Source organism: Pelophylax lessonae, assembly GCF_965119305.1.
Source record: "Pelophylax lessonae genome assembly, chromosome: 1".
Taxonomy (NCBI): Eukaryota; Metazoa; Chordata; class Amphibia; order Anura; family Ranidae; genus Pelophylax; species Pelophylax lessonae.
In genome coordinates, this window is record NC_138768.1 from 570,821,036 (window position 1) to 570,834,903 (window position 13,868).

Genomic DNA, 13,868 nt, shown 5'->3' on the forward strand with positions numbered 1-13,868 from the left:
AACATGGCTTCTCTTCAGCCACAACATTGTTCCCATAGTTGGTAACATGCATTACAAAGAAAAAACATAATTCAGTATGAAGTTTCTAGTGGACATATGTGCAGCTTGCTCTCAATGTGTTTCATGGCATTAGCCGTTTCTTCAGAAGAAATGGGAGCATTGAATGTCTAGAAGAGAACAGAATATTGTTTTTAAAAGATGTAAGAAAAATGTTGTTTAAAAATAAATCAAAATTCAGCAAAAACAACTATCTGCAGGAGGGGCCTGTGGGGGCTTACCCAAGATCCAGAGGGGAGCTACCCAGGTAGAAGGTTCAAGACCAGGGACTGGGATACTCCCCCCCCTCCCTGGGTGGACGTGGGAAACACTGATAATCAGAGGTCACAGTGAGGTGGAAATAGAATGAAAGGTAGTTAGGAATATATAATCAAGAAAAACAGCGCTAGGAAAAGGTAATAACTCTCTTATATAAAAACTATTATGGAGAAAAATTACACTAAATAAATATGTGATTAATTAATAATCCATAAATAAAGTGCACAAGTGCTTACAAAATGTGATTTTCTGAAATATACTGTTGGTGCTCTAAAAGTCTATTATAATGTGCAAAAAACAGTCCCATATGTCTTTGATAACGCTCAAGTGGGAGGGTGAAATACGTTGACGTATTTTCGGTGCAGCAGAGCCATTGACGTCACTTCTTGGTAGCCGTGGATTGCAAACGTTCCCGGAACCAACCAGTGTGAGACGGCGGCAGCTTTCTTTTTCCTTATATGCAGTATCATTTACCTACCTTTGTAAGTAAGTTTTGTTTGGTTTAATAAATCTTTCACCTTACTGGCTTTATTATGCGTCTGATTCATTCCTTTTGAGCATAATAGCATGATCGGCTTAAAGGGGCTATAGTAATAGAGTTTCAGCCTGGAGGAAATAGACTCCCAGTGAAGGAATTGTCGGTTCCGCAGCCCTGAATAATCGGCATCAAGGAAATACAGGAATATAGAGGCAGGCTGGAGGTGGTCCTTTTGTATTTACATCAGTTTTAAGTCTATTTTGACCCTAGGTGGAGGGTCCATCATTTCTGGTGAATGGGGTTCCTGAAGGGGTTTTGAGACACCTTGCACTGGATATTGGAGTGCTTCAGCACCTCAGCACTTTTTGTTTGCAGCATCACCAGCACTTTTTTGCACTTATATGGGACTGTTTTTTGCACATTATATTGGACTTTTGTAGCACCAGCAGTATATTTCAGAATATCACATTTTGTAAGCACTTGTGCACTTTATTTATGGATTAATTATTCATCACATATTTATTTAGTGTAATTGTAATAGCCCTTTTGCAAGCGCTGTTTTTCTTGATTATATAATTCATCCAAGGTTTTCACTTGGTGAACAGCAGCTGCAGCACATAGTTACATCATCATTTGTAGTCACATTTTTACTTAGCGCGGGTATTAATTATTTATATCACGTAGTTATGAATATATCCATAAATCTGCAGTATATAGAAAAAGGCCAATAAGAAACAGTCTATAATTTAAACACTTTACATACTTTAAATATGCAGAAGAGGGGGTGGGGGGTCATAGCAACAAGTTACCCACCCTTCATGCATTGATCTTGGGCATGGAATATGACCAACAAAATCAACAATGGTAAAGCTTGCTCAAAAAGATAAAAAAGTGAAGAATTTAACAGCTATCAACCCAAGAGAAGATATCTCTCAGGGAGCTCAATAAATCCCAGATAATCAGATTCTGTGGAGACAAAAAAGAGAGAACGTTTTTTGGCTTACTGTTGGTCCATGCATAACGAGTTTGGTGCCCAGGATTCCTATCTTAGCCTCAATTTGTTTTCCCCAGCAGGGTCTGTCCAGGTTGATTTCTCTCTGTATTCTCTTATCTCTCATTCTCACAGTAGCTGGTCAGTGCTGTTAGCTGACTGCACAAACTTAAATGTGAATTTAACTATTATTTTATAATGACAGAAAATTAAAAGTAACTATGGCATGGGCAGCACAGTGGATAAGTGTTTAGCACATTCGCTTAGCAGCACTAGGGTTTTTGGTTCAACTCTCAATCTTGACACTACCTGTCTGGAGTTTGACTGTTCTCCCTGTGCCTGTGTAGGGTTTTACTGGGTACTCTGGTTTCCTCCCACACTCCAAAGACATGCTGGTAGGGTAAATGGTTCCTATCTAAATTGCAATGTAAACAGATAGAAACTGCGCTAAGTGCTAAAAAATTTTATTTGATTAACTACCTGCCATCCGCGCTACAGCCTATATACGGCTGCAGCGCGGACTTGAATTTTCGGGAGGCCGTTTTTTAAACGGCCTCCCAGAAAGACTCTCCCCACGCGCTCCCGCGAGCGTGCATCAGGGAGAATCTGTGTCGGCCGTGTCCCTTGGACACAGCCGATCATAGATCGTGGTGAATGGCCAATCACAGCGGCCATTCACCACGTGATCAAGCCGTCCAATGAGAGATGATCTCATATGTAAACATATGAGATCATCTCTCATCGCCGGCGCTCCTTCCTCACACAGAGCCTGCAGTGTGAGGAAGGAGGGGGAGCCTCACAGCGCCGGGGACACACAGCAATGTAATCAGGGCACTGATCACCAGTGCCCTGATTACTAAAGGTAAAAAAAATACACAAATTGCCCCCCCATCAGTGCCCACAGTGCCCGCCATCAGTGCCCCCCATCAATGCCCACAATCAGTGCCTATAGTGCTGCCAGTCAGTGCCCATCAGTGCCTGCTCATCTAGGCACTGATGAGCACTGACTGGCAGCACTATGGGCACTGAGTGTGGGCACTGATGGTGCTGCCCATCAGTGCTCATCAGTGCCACCCGTCAGTTTCCATCAGTGCCATCCGTCAGTGCCCATCAGTGCCGCCTATCAGTGCCCATCAGTGCCCCCGTCAGTGCCGCCTCTCAGTGCCCAGCAGTGCCACCTCTCAGTGACCAGCAGTGCCGCCTATCAGTGCTCATCAGTGCCGCCTATCAGTGCCACCTATCAGTGCCGCCTATCAGTGACGCCTATCAATGCCGCCTATCAGTGCTCATCAGTGCGGCATATTAGTACCTCCTCATCAGTGCCCATAAGTGCCACCTCATCAGTGCCCATAAGTGCCACCTCATCAGTGCCCATCAGTGCAGCCTATCAGTGCCGCCTCATCAGCGCACATCAGTGAAGGAGAAAAATTTATTTTCTAAATTTACTCTCAGAAAATAAGAAAAACTTTTTCTTTTTTTTTGTAAAAAATAAAAAACCCAGAGATAAATAAATACCACCAAAAGAAAGCTCTATTTGTGTGAAAAAAATGATAAAAATTTCATATGGGTACAGTGTAGCATGACTGCGTAATTGTCAGTCAAAGTGTGACAGCACTGAAAGCTGAAAATTGGCCTGGATGGGAAGGGTGTTTAAGTGTTCAGTAGGCAAGTGGTTAATCAAACACCAGAATGGCACAGCTGCACTCAAAAGCAAATAAAGAATACTATTGCTTAAATACTATCAATCTAAGATTGTTATACTGTGCATAATAAAATTACCAAGTTATGCAAAATAATAAATGTGTCAACATAAAGACAATAAATATTAAATAAATTTCTTACGAAAGTTATGATCATCAAAAACTGTGAACAGTGAAGACAATAGAGTCCACACTAAGTTAATTGTCCATAAACATATACATTCAATGTGAAAATAATGTCACTTTTTTTTCACATTGAATTTATATGTTTATGGACAATTTACTTTATGTGGATTATATTGTCTTTACTTTTCACAGTTTTTGGTGATCATAATTTTCTTTTGAAAAATATTTGATATTTATTTCAGTGGTCCTCAACCCTGGCCTACAGGACCCACTAACAGGCCAGGTTTGCAAGATAACTGAAATACATCCCAGGTGATATCATTTGCTGCTCAGTGATTGCAGTACTCTAGTCTGCATCTCCCCAAGGACCGGAGTTGAGGACCACTGGTCTATATATTGACACATTTATTGTTTTCCTTAACTTGGTAGTAATACTATTCACAGTGAGTGAGAAGTACATTTTCTAGATTCAGCAATAAAAGCAGTAGATCAGGGGTGGGGAACCTCCGGCCCGCGGGCCGCATGCGGCCCGCACGATCCTTCTGTCCGGCCCCCCGTGCCGCTGTGTCAGAAGGAGCCGATGGCTCCGTTCTGACACTGAATTCTCCGAAAAGGCTGGACCCGAAGCGCAGAGCAGCGCGCCTCAAGCCCGCCCATTTGTGTGACAATAGCGAATGAAAATTCGCTACTGTCTCACAGATCCGCCTCCTCCTCGGCCAATGTCATTGGCCGAGGAGGAGGCGGGAGGCGGGACGCTCTGGGCACTCCACATTGAAAGGGGGGCACGCTCTGGACACTCCGCATTGAAAGGGGGGCATGCTCTGGGCACTCCGCATTGAAAGGGGGCACTCTGCATTGAAAGGGGGGCACGCTCTGGGCACTCTGCATTGAAAGGGGGGCACGCTCTGGGCACTGCGCATTGAAAGGGGGGCACGCTCTGGGCACTCCACATTGAAAGGGGGCACGCTCTGGGCACTCCGCATTGAAAGGGGGGCACGCTCTGGGCACTCCGCATTGAAAGGGGGCACTCTGCATTGAAAGGGGGGCACGCTCTGGGCACTCCGCATTGAAAGGGGGGCACGCTCTGGGCACTCCGCATTGAAAGGGGGGCACGCTCTGGGCACTCCGCATTGAAAAGGGGCACTCCACATTGAAAGGGGGCACGCTGTGGGCACTCCGCATTGAAAGGGGGCACGCTGTGGTCACTCCGCATTGAAAGGGGGGCACGCTGTGGTCACTCCGCATTGAAAGGGGGCACGCTGTGGTCACTCCGCATTGAAAGGGGGGCACGCTCTGGGCACTCCGCATTGAAAGGGGGCACGCTCTGGGCACTCCGCATTGAAAGGGGGCACGCTGTGGTCACTCTGCATTGAAGGGGGGCACGGTGTGGTCATTCCGCATTGAAAGGGGGGCACGCTGTAGTCAGTCTGCATTGAAAGGGGGGCACGCTGCGGTCAGTCTGCATTGAAAGGGGGGCACGCTGTGGTCACTCTGCATTGAAAGGGGGGCACGCTGTGGTCACTCCGCAATTGAAAGGGGGGCACGCTGTGGTCAGTCTGCATTGAAAGGGGGGCACGCTGTGGTCACTCCGCATTGAAAGGGGGGCACGCTGTGGTCACTCCGCAATTGAAAGGGGGGCACGCTGTGGTCACTCCGCATTGAAAGGGGGGCACGCTGTGGTCACTCCGCATTGAAAGGGGGGCACGCTGTGGTCACTCCGCATTGAAAGGGGGGCACGCTGTGGTCAGTCTGCATTGAAAGGGGGCATGCTGTGGTCATTCTGCATTGAAAGGGGGGCACGCTGTGGTCACTCCGCTTTGAAAGGGGGCACGCTGTGGTCACTCCGCATTGAAAGGGGGGTACGCTGTGGTCAGTCTGCATTGAAAGGGGGCATGCTGTGGTCAGTCTGCATTGAAAGGGGGCACTCTGTGGTCAGTCTGCATTGAAAGGGGGCACGCTGTGGTCAGTCTGCATTGAAAGGGGGCATGCTGTGGTCAGTCTGCATTGAAAGGGGGCACGCTGTGGTCAGTCTGCATTGAAAGGGGGCATGCTGTGGTCAGTCTGCATTGAAAGGGGGCATGCTGTGGTCAGTCTGCATTGAAAGGGGGGCATGCTGTGGTCAGTCTGCATTGAAAGGGGGCACATTATACCTTGATTACTGAGGGCCCCTTTCACACTTTTGTGACCTCAAAGTCACGCAATTTTTTACAGCGTTTTTTGCCGCAAAGCAATGCCTATTACATTTATGCATACATTTTGTACGGCCCCCGAATGATGTTACAAAAATCCAAATGGCCCTTGGTAGAAAAAAGGTTCCCCACCCCTGCAGTAGATGGTAAAATTGAAACTCAGGTTTATCATATAGAGACAAGCTTTGTTGTGACACTGATTCCTTTGTTGAAATACAGTGGATATAATTTTAACTGTGTGTTTTTCAATAAAAACTAGATTCTTTTATTATATGTTTCTAAACATTTATTGTCTTATTATGGCACCCAAATGAAAAAGTCCCCAAACAGACGCCCTTTCCAAACCCCCTTTTTCTATGCAATATTTGGGACGTGGTGCTTTTTTACTATAATTCCCATATTTGGGACTGCTATTCAATTTTTTCTAGAGACTGATTGTAATAGTTATGTGTTTTGTTTAGCTTTTAAGCGCTGCACTACTATAACTGGCAATTGCATGGTCATGCAACGCTGTATGCAAGCTATATTTATATATTTCGTTTTCACACAAATAGAGCTTTCTTTTGGTGGTATTTGATCACCACTGGGTTTTTTCGTTTTTTTTATATAAACAAAAAAATGCAGAAAATAAAAAAAAACATTTTTTTTTTACTTTCTGTTATAAAACATATTCAATAAAATCAAATTTCTTCATAAATGTAGGCCAAAATGTATTCTGCTACATGTCTTTGTAGATGCTATGACTTTCACACAAACCTATAAAATATACACTTATTGGTATTTTTTTAATACCAAACTATGGTGTATATATATATATATATATATATATATATACTGAAATGTATGCAGATCTGACTTTCTGACTGTCTAGCACATTTCTTAAAGGCACGTAATGTTCTTTTTTTCATTCAGACCGTGGACTTTGTGGATGATGATTTTACAGCCCTCTGGGCCCCTCTGAATGAACTGATGGGGCCCAGGGTATATGATGTAGAGCAGTGGTCCTCAACTCTGGTCCTCAGGGCCCACTAACAGGCCAGATTTTAAGTATTACCTTGGGGAGATGCAGACTAGAGTACTGCAATCACTGAGCAGCAAATGATATCACCTGGGATGTATTTCAGTTATCTTGCAAACCTGGCCTGTTAGTGGGTCCTGTAGGCCAGGGTTGAGGACCACTGATGTAGAGCACCTGGGAGCAGCAGGGAATGTGGGGAACAGGGGGAAGCATAAATAAAGTGCCTGCTCTTTGAAAGCTCTGTAAAACTTACAACCAGGGACAATAAGAATGTACCATCGGGCCTCCTGTAGAGGGTCCAGGCCCATCACTCTTACAGGGGGGCTCAGCCAGCAGCTGTAGGTTTCACAAAGCCCAGGGGGCTGTAAAATTGAAGGACTATTTTCTCAGACCCTAGATTCCCTCATAAAGAGGAATTGTCACTGCAAAGGTAAAACAAGAGATGTCATTCATCCATTGTGATAGCAATAAAGTTGAATAAGAAAATGCATAAAAAATCAATAATTCTAGCGCCAGAGCTCACATTTACCTGTAAACTGAAAACTTGTAAAGGCTTTTAACCACTTAAGCCCGGAGGATTTGGCTGCTAAACGACCAGGGGGTATTTTGCGATTCGGCACTGCGTGACTTTAACGGACAATTGCGCGGTCGTGCGACGCTGTACCTAAACGAATTTGGCGTCCTTTTTTTCCCACAAACAGAGCTTTCTTTTGGTGGTATTTGATCACCTGTGCGATTTTTTGATCATGCGCTATAAACTAAAAAAGAGCGTCAATTTTGCAAAAATAGCAATATTTTTCACATTTTTTTTATATGAAATTCCCCCCCAAAAAAATGTAAAAATCAAAATTTTTTAACATTTTCGGCCAATTTGTTTTATGCTACCTATGTCTGGTAAAAAAAATCGCAAAAAGCGTATTTTGATTGGTTTGCGCAAAAGTTATCGCGTTTACTAACAAAGGGAAAGATTTTTGTCATTTTTGTTGTTTTTTTTAACGCGTAATGGCGGCTATCTGCGATTTTTTTTGCGATACTGCGACATTGGGGCGGACAGATCGGACCCTTGACTGACATTTTTGACACTTTTGGGGTTACCAGTGACATTTCTACAGTAATCAGTGCTATACATATGCACTGTTACTGTAAAAATACACTGGTAGTGAAGGGGTTAACTTTATTTGGGAGGGAGGGGCTGTGTGTGTCGCTAGGGGCGTGCTTTCTACTGTGATTGGCTGTGGCTTGAGCTGTAAGGACACTGATCAACGGATCTACAGGAGAATGACAGGCAGCTTGTTTACACAAGCTGCCTGACTTTCTCCCTCTCCCCCGCCGATCGCAGAGTGGCCGGCGGACATCGGGTCCGCCGGTCACACGCGCCTGGGTGTTCGTGACCGCGTGGGAGCGCGCCGCCGTCGGCGCGCACTCGCTCGCTCGCTCCCCAGACCCTCCCAGGCTAGTGACGTACCGATACGTCACTCTGCCTGTGAGGGGCTGACCGCCGCAGTATATAGTCGTGCGGCGGTCGGCAAGCGGTTAAAGTATCGCCTGTGGAGAATATTAGGTACTGTTGTTTGTCGCCTGCTCACAGGCATGTGCAAAAGTATGATATGTTTGGTATCTATTTACTCAATGCAATATCATATTTTCTATCTTGCAAAAAAAAAAAATGGGTCATATACTGTGTTTGTATGCACTAAATTGCATTAAAGTGTATACTTTCCTTAAAAATATGATACCAATATAACGTTAAACATGGAACTAGGGTGTTCCTTGAACGATAGCTTAGAGGTGCATTGTGTACCATGGGCAATGTCTCTGAAACCCAGGCATGTGGATGGAATTATGTGGTACTGTATATCACCAGTCTGTCTGTAAATTTTAACTATAACCACAATGTTAATATGGGAGCCCCAAATATTGGTATGGGAAGGAAGATGCAGGAATGGTTAACAGATTGGGATTGGGATGCAAACCTTATGAGGAAATTACAACAAGAGAGAGCTAATGCCACTATAGTCATTTGCCATGAACCGAATAGGATAAAGGATATAGCACATCAACTAGAGACCAATGCTCGAGGTTATTGATGTGAGGTAATATTTGGGATTTCGGATTATTTGATACATCCCATTGAGGTATTATTTATTAAGTGTTCTTGCATGACAAGACCACTTACTGTTATCTCACATATATATTCTTATTATAGCCAAATTTACCACCCTAACTCCTCCCACCGTTTTTACACTACATAGACAAGTAATATATCAAAAACGTGCGGATTGTTCCCTATTGCTGTGCTATTACTTTGTGGAATGTTTCGCCAAATGGTTTCCGAAATATCGGCGTTTCTGTGGTTTTCTAGTTCTTGTTGTTATTTTTGTCATTGGTTCAGGTTTATATGTCTATTTTGACCCGACATTTGTAAAATGATCTCACATCTTGCGTGTTGAGGGATGCATTGACAGCAAGGCCTATTCATACAAATTGGAGTCTTTGCTGCCAATTAGGAGTCCTGAATTGCACCAGACATGCAGTAATTGCAGTAGAGAAGGCCATACTAATGCTTAATCCCGAGCTGTGTCAGTACAACTCTAAGTAACCATGTCAAAATGGGGCCCAATTTGCCATTTTCCCTCCCTGGTGTCATGTGACTCATTGGTGTTACAAGGTCTCAGGTGTGAAAGGAGAGCAGGTGTGTTCAATTTTGTGTTGTCGCTAGGGTAGGCCTTGCGGTTCGCCCGGCGGTCGGTTTGCGGCGAACTTTGTGCCAATTTTGCGAACATATGGCGTTGTTCGCAGCGGCCATATTAGTTTACATTTGGGAGAACTTTGACCCATGACACAGCCATCAGGTGGAACAGGACAGCCAATTGAGACATTTCAGCACATTGACATACCCCCTACCTTATAAATAGACCTGACCTGGCCTGTTTTTGGGGCCTGTACTGGCCAATACTTACTTCTTTATCCTGTGAATGCCTAATTTTTCATACTGGAATTGAAAATCAATGGGTCTGCAAACGTTCCCCCAAATTGTGGAAGGGATGCTGACCCATTTTGATGTGTGAATGGACCCTATATGTGTTTGACATGTATTTACCGGCTGCTGTCAGTTCTGGCTGATTTAGGGAAAAAAAAATACAGTTTTCTGCTGTAAAAAAAAAAATAACTATTTTTAGGGCAACTTTTCCAATAGCAATACTTCTGTTATGACAGTGTCCATGTGGTGGGGCTATTTGTGCACAGCTAGTAAGTATTCTGTGGCTGCAAATATGACCTAAAAGTGTTTAAAGTTCGCCTCCCATTAAAGTCAATGGGGCCCGCCGCAAACTTGCGGTTTGCGAACATTTGAGAAAGTTTGCGGCTAACGTTCGCGAACCGCCCCGGTCGATGTTCGCCCATCACTAGTTATCGCTCTCACTCCCATACTGGTCACTGGAAGTTCAACATGGCACCTCATGGCAAAGAACTCTCTGAGGATCTGAAAAAAAGAATTGTTGCTTTACATAAAGTTTAACGGGACAGGTTCTATTCAGAACAGGCCTCGCCATGGTCGACCAAAAAAGTTGAGTGCATGTGCACAGCATCATATCCAGAGATTGTCTTTGGGAAATAGTCGTGCTGTCAGAATTGCTGCAGAGACTGAAGGGGTGGGGGGTCAGCCTGTTAGTGCTCAGACCATTCGCCACACACTGCATCAAATTGGTCTGCATGGCTGTCTGTCAGGAAAGGCTTCGCCATAGCACTAATGTTGTTTCCAGGTGGAGGCGCATGCGCATGCGCAAACGCGTGAATGTGTATATGCAAGCGCGCGCGAACGTGCACTCGCGGCTGCACATTTGGCGCCAAACAGCCTATTTAAACAGGACTTCAGCATTGGCTAATTGCTGTTTGGTCTACAGCGTTCTGTGTAGTTCCTGCATTCCTGATTCCTGCATTTGACCTCTGATCTTGACCCCACTTGCTTCCAACCATTCTGTCTGCTACCTGTCCTAACCCCTGGCTTTGCCTTGGATTCTGCCTCTGCATTCTGCACCTGTTTCCCCCGCATCCGTTGCCAACTCTGCCTGTGACCTGACTATGCTGCTGTCATCTGTGCTTGCCTGATCCTTCTGTCTGTTTCTGACCCGGCTCATCTGGTCCTGCTTCGGGACTCTTCCAGCCTGCTACGACTCCTTTGGTCCAGCTCAGCATCTTCTGGCACCTGCTTCCTGCTGTGCATCCACAGCTGTCTTCAGCCAAGTTAAGCCAGTCTGCCTGCTTCCAGCCATCCTGCTGGCACGTCTGCCACACAGACTTCTGGATTGATTATAGGCGCTCTTACCCCACCGTGCTCCAGTGGCTACTGTCTCACCAACAGTGGTCCTCGAGCTGTATGAGAGGCCTTCCTCCGCATGTCAGGTTCACCAACCAGGTACGTGACACTGTCGTCCCAGAAGAAATCCTCTTCTAAAGATGATGCACAAGAATTCCCGTAAACAGTTTGCTGAAGATAAGCAGACTAAGGACATGGATTACTGGAACCATTTCCTGTGGTCTGAGGAGACCAAGATAAACCTATTTGGTTCAGATGGTGTCAAGCATTTGCGGCGGCAACCAGGTGAGGAGTACAAAGACAAGTGTGTCTTCCATACAGATGGAAGACACACATGGCATGGTGGTGGAAGTGTCATGGTCTGGGGACCTATAGTTCATTGAGGGACCCATGAATGCCAACATGTACTGTGCCATACTGAAGTAGAGAATGATCCCCTCCCTTCAGAGAATGGGCCACAGGGCAATATTCCAACATGATAACGACCACAAACACACCTCCAACATGACCACTGCCTTGCTAAAGAAGCTGAGGGTAAAGGCGATGGACTGGCTAAGCATGTCTCCAGACCTAAACCCTATGGAGCATCTGTGGGGTATCCTCAAACAGAAGGTGGCTCAAAATTTTAAATCCTGGACTACTAGCCAGGCCTTAAGAGTTACTCGTTACCAGTTGCCCTTACCCTGCCCTGACCCTAATTCTGCCCCTAAACACGCCATCATAAATTATCATATTTTATTTAGATCATACATAGTACAGGAGAGGGTCAGAGATTGCAGACATGGTACAGGAGAGGGTCAGAGACTGCAGACTTGGTACAGGAGAGGGTCAGAGACTGCAGACATGGTACAGGAGAGGGCCAGAGACTGCAGACATGGTACAGGAGAGGGCTAGAGACTGCAGACATGGTACAGGAGACAGAGAGACTGCAGACATGGTACAGGAGACAGTCAGAGAGACTGCAGACATGGTACAGGAGACAGTCAGAGATTGCAGACATGGTACAGGAGACAGTCAGAGAGACGGCAGACATGGTACATGAGACAGTCAGAGATTGCAGACATGGTACAGGAGACAGTCAGAGACTGCAGACATGGCACAGGAAAAAGTCAGAGACTGCAGACATGGTACAGGAGACAGTCAGAGAAACTGCAGACATGGTGCAGGAGACAGTCAGAGAGAAAAGAGATGGCAGACATGGTACAGGAGTCAGTCAGAGAGACTGCAGACATGGTACAGGAGACAGTCAGAGACAGCAGACATGGTACAGGAGACAGTCAGAGAGACTGCAGACATGGTACAGGAGACTGTCAGGGAAACTTCATACGTGGTACAGGAGACAGTCAGAGACTGCAGACATGGTATATGAGACTATCAGAGAGACTGCAGACATGGTACAGTAGACAGTCAGAGACTGCAGACATGGTACAGGAGACAGTCAGAAACACTGCAGACATGGTACAGGAGACAGAGAGACTGCAGACATGGTACAGGAGACAGTCAGAGAGACTGCAGACATGGTACAGGAGACAGAGACTGCAGACATGGTACGGGAGACAGAGAGACTGCAGACATGGTACAGGAGACAGTCAGAGAGACTGCAGACATGGTACAGGAGACAGAGAAACTGCAGACTGAAGACGTCACACATTGATGACGAAACACGTCAAGCTGAGACGCACGTAGCCTCATTCTAGTGGTACCTGGAACGCAAACCGCACACTACCCGGAAGCCCCGGAATACAGGCGAGTGGACTGTCTTTGACGTCCTTAGCCGGCTTCCCCAGTAGTGCCCTGAGCGATTCCCATCTTTTATGCTAATACAGCTGTACCGCCAGGGTATTTTTTTACCAAAATTTTAATCTATTTTGCCTACTTGTTATATGATTTTTTTAAATAAATATATTTTAATTCATACGACACTATGAGGAGTGCGATTTATTTGCCCCACCACATCTACTGCTAGGAGCAACCAGGACCACCCGAACGCGGACGGATGCGACCCCGCTGAACATCTACTACTAAGCTCTACTGACCCACTTGCCGTAAGGCGTTGGGGGTCAACACCTTCTGGTGAGTTTGAATTACCTACACTATATTGCACCATAACGGAGGGTGACACCATCACTGCACTATCTGAAAATTTCTCATCTGACCATTTTTTTGGACAATATCACTGCAGTTATTGCTTTGGACTATTTGGACACATATCACCATTTTCCACCAACCTTTTTCCCTGTTTTTTCTATGAACTTTAAGGAAATTTAGCAGTTTATCTTTCTATATGTCCATTTTTCCACAGTTTTTCAAATAATATTTTTTCAATTTATTATTAATTTACTGTATGATAACCTTGTTATTGGTTGCACAGTTATTTTATGCACTGTTCAAGCAATTTATATGTGTATATGCTGCAATGGTATATGCAATCTAGTTAATAGGGACAGGTAGCTGAGAGGCTATCCAGCACGGATTTATGAACAATTGTTTTCTTTGCAACACATTTTAGCATCAATTACCTTGATTCAATACACCACCTACCACAGGTACTTAACTATTTCTTTCCCAGGACATGCGCTGTGGGTAATACCAGTATTACATTTATTCTCGTTGCACACCCCTGTGGGTTGTTCGCAGCAGCAGTCCTTTGGTCACACATTTAGTTTTGCACACACGTTTTTTGGCGTGAGTGTCATTTCACTATTTTATTCCACAGGAGAGAGTCAGAGACTGGAG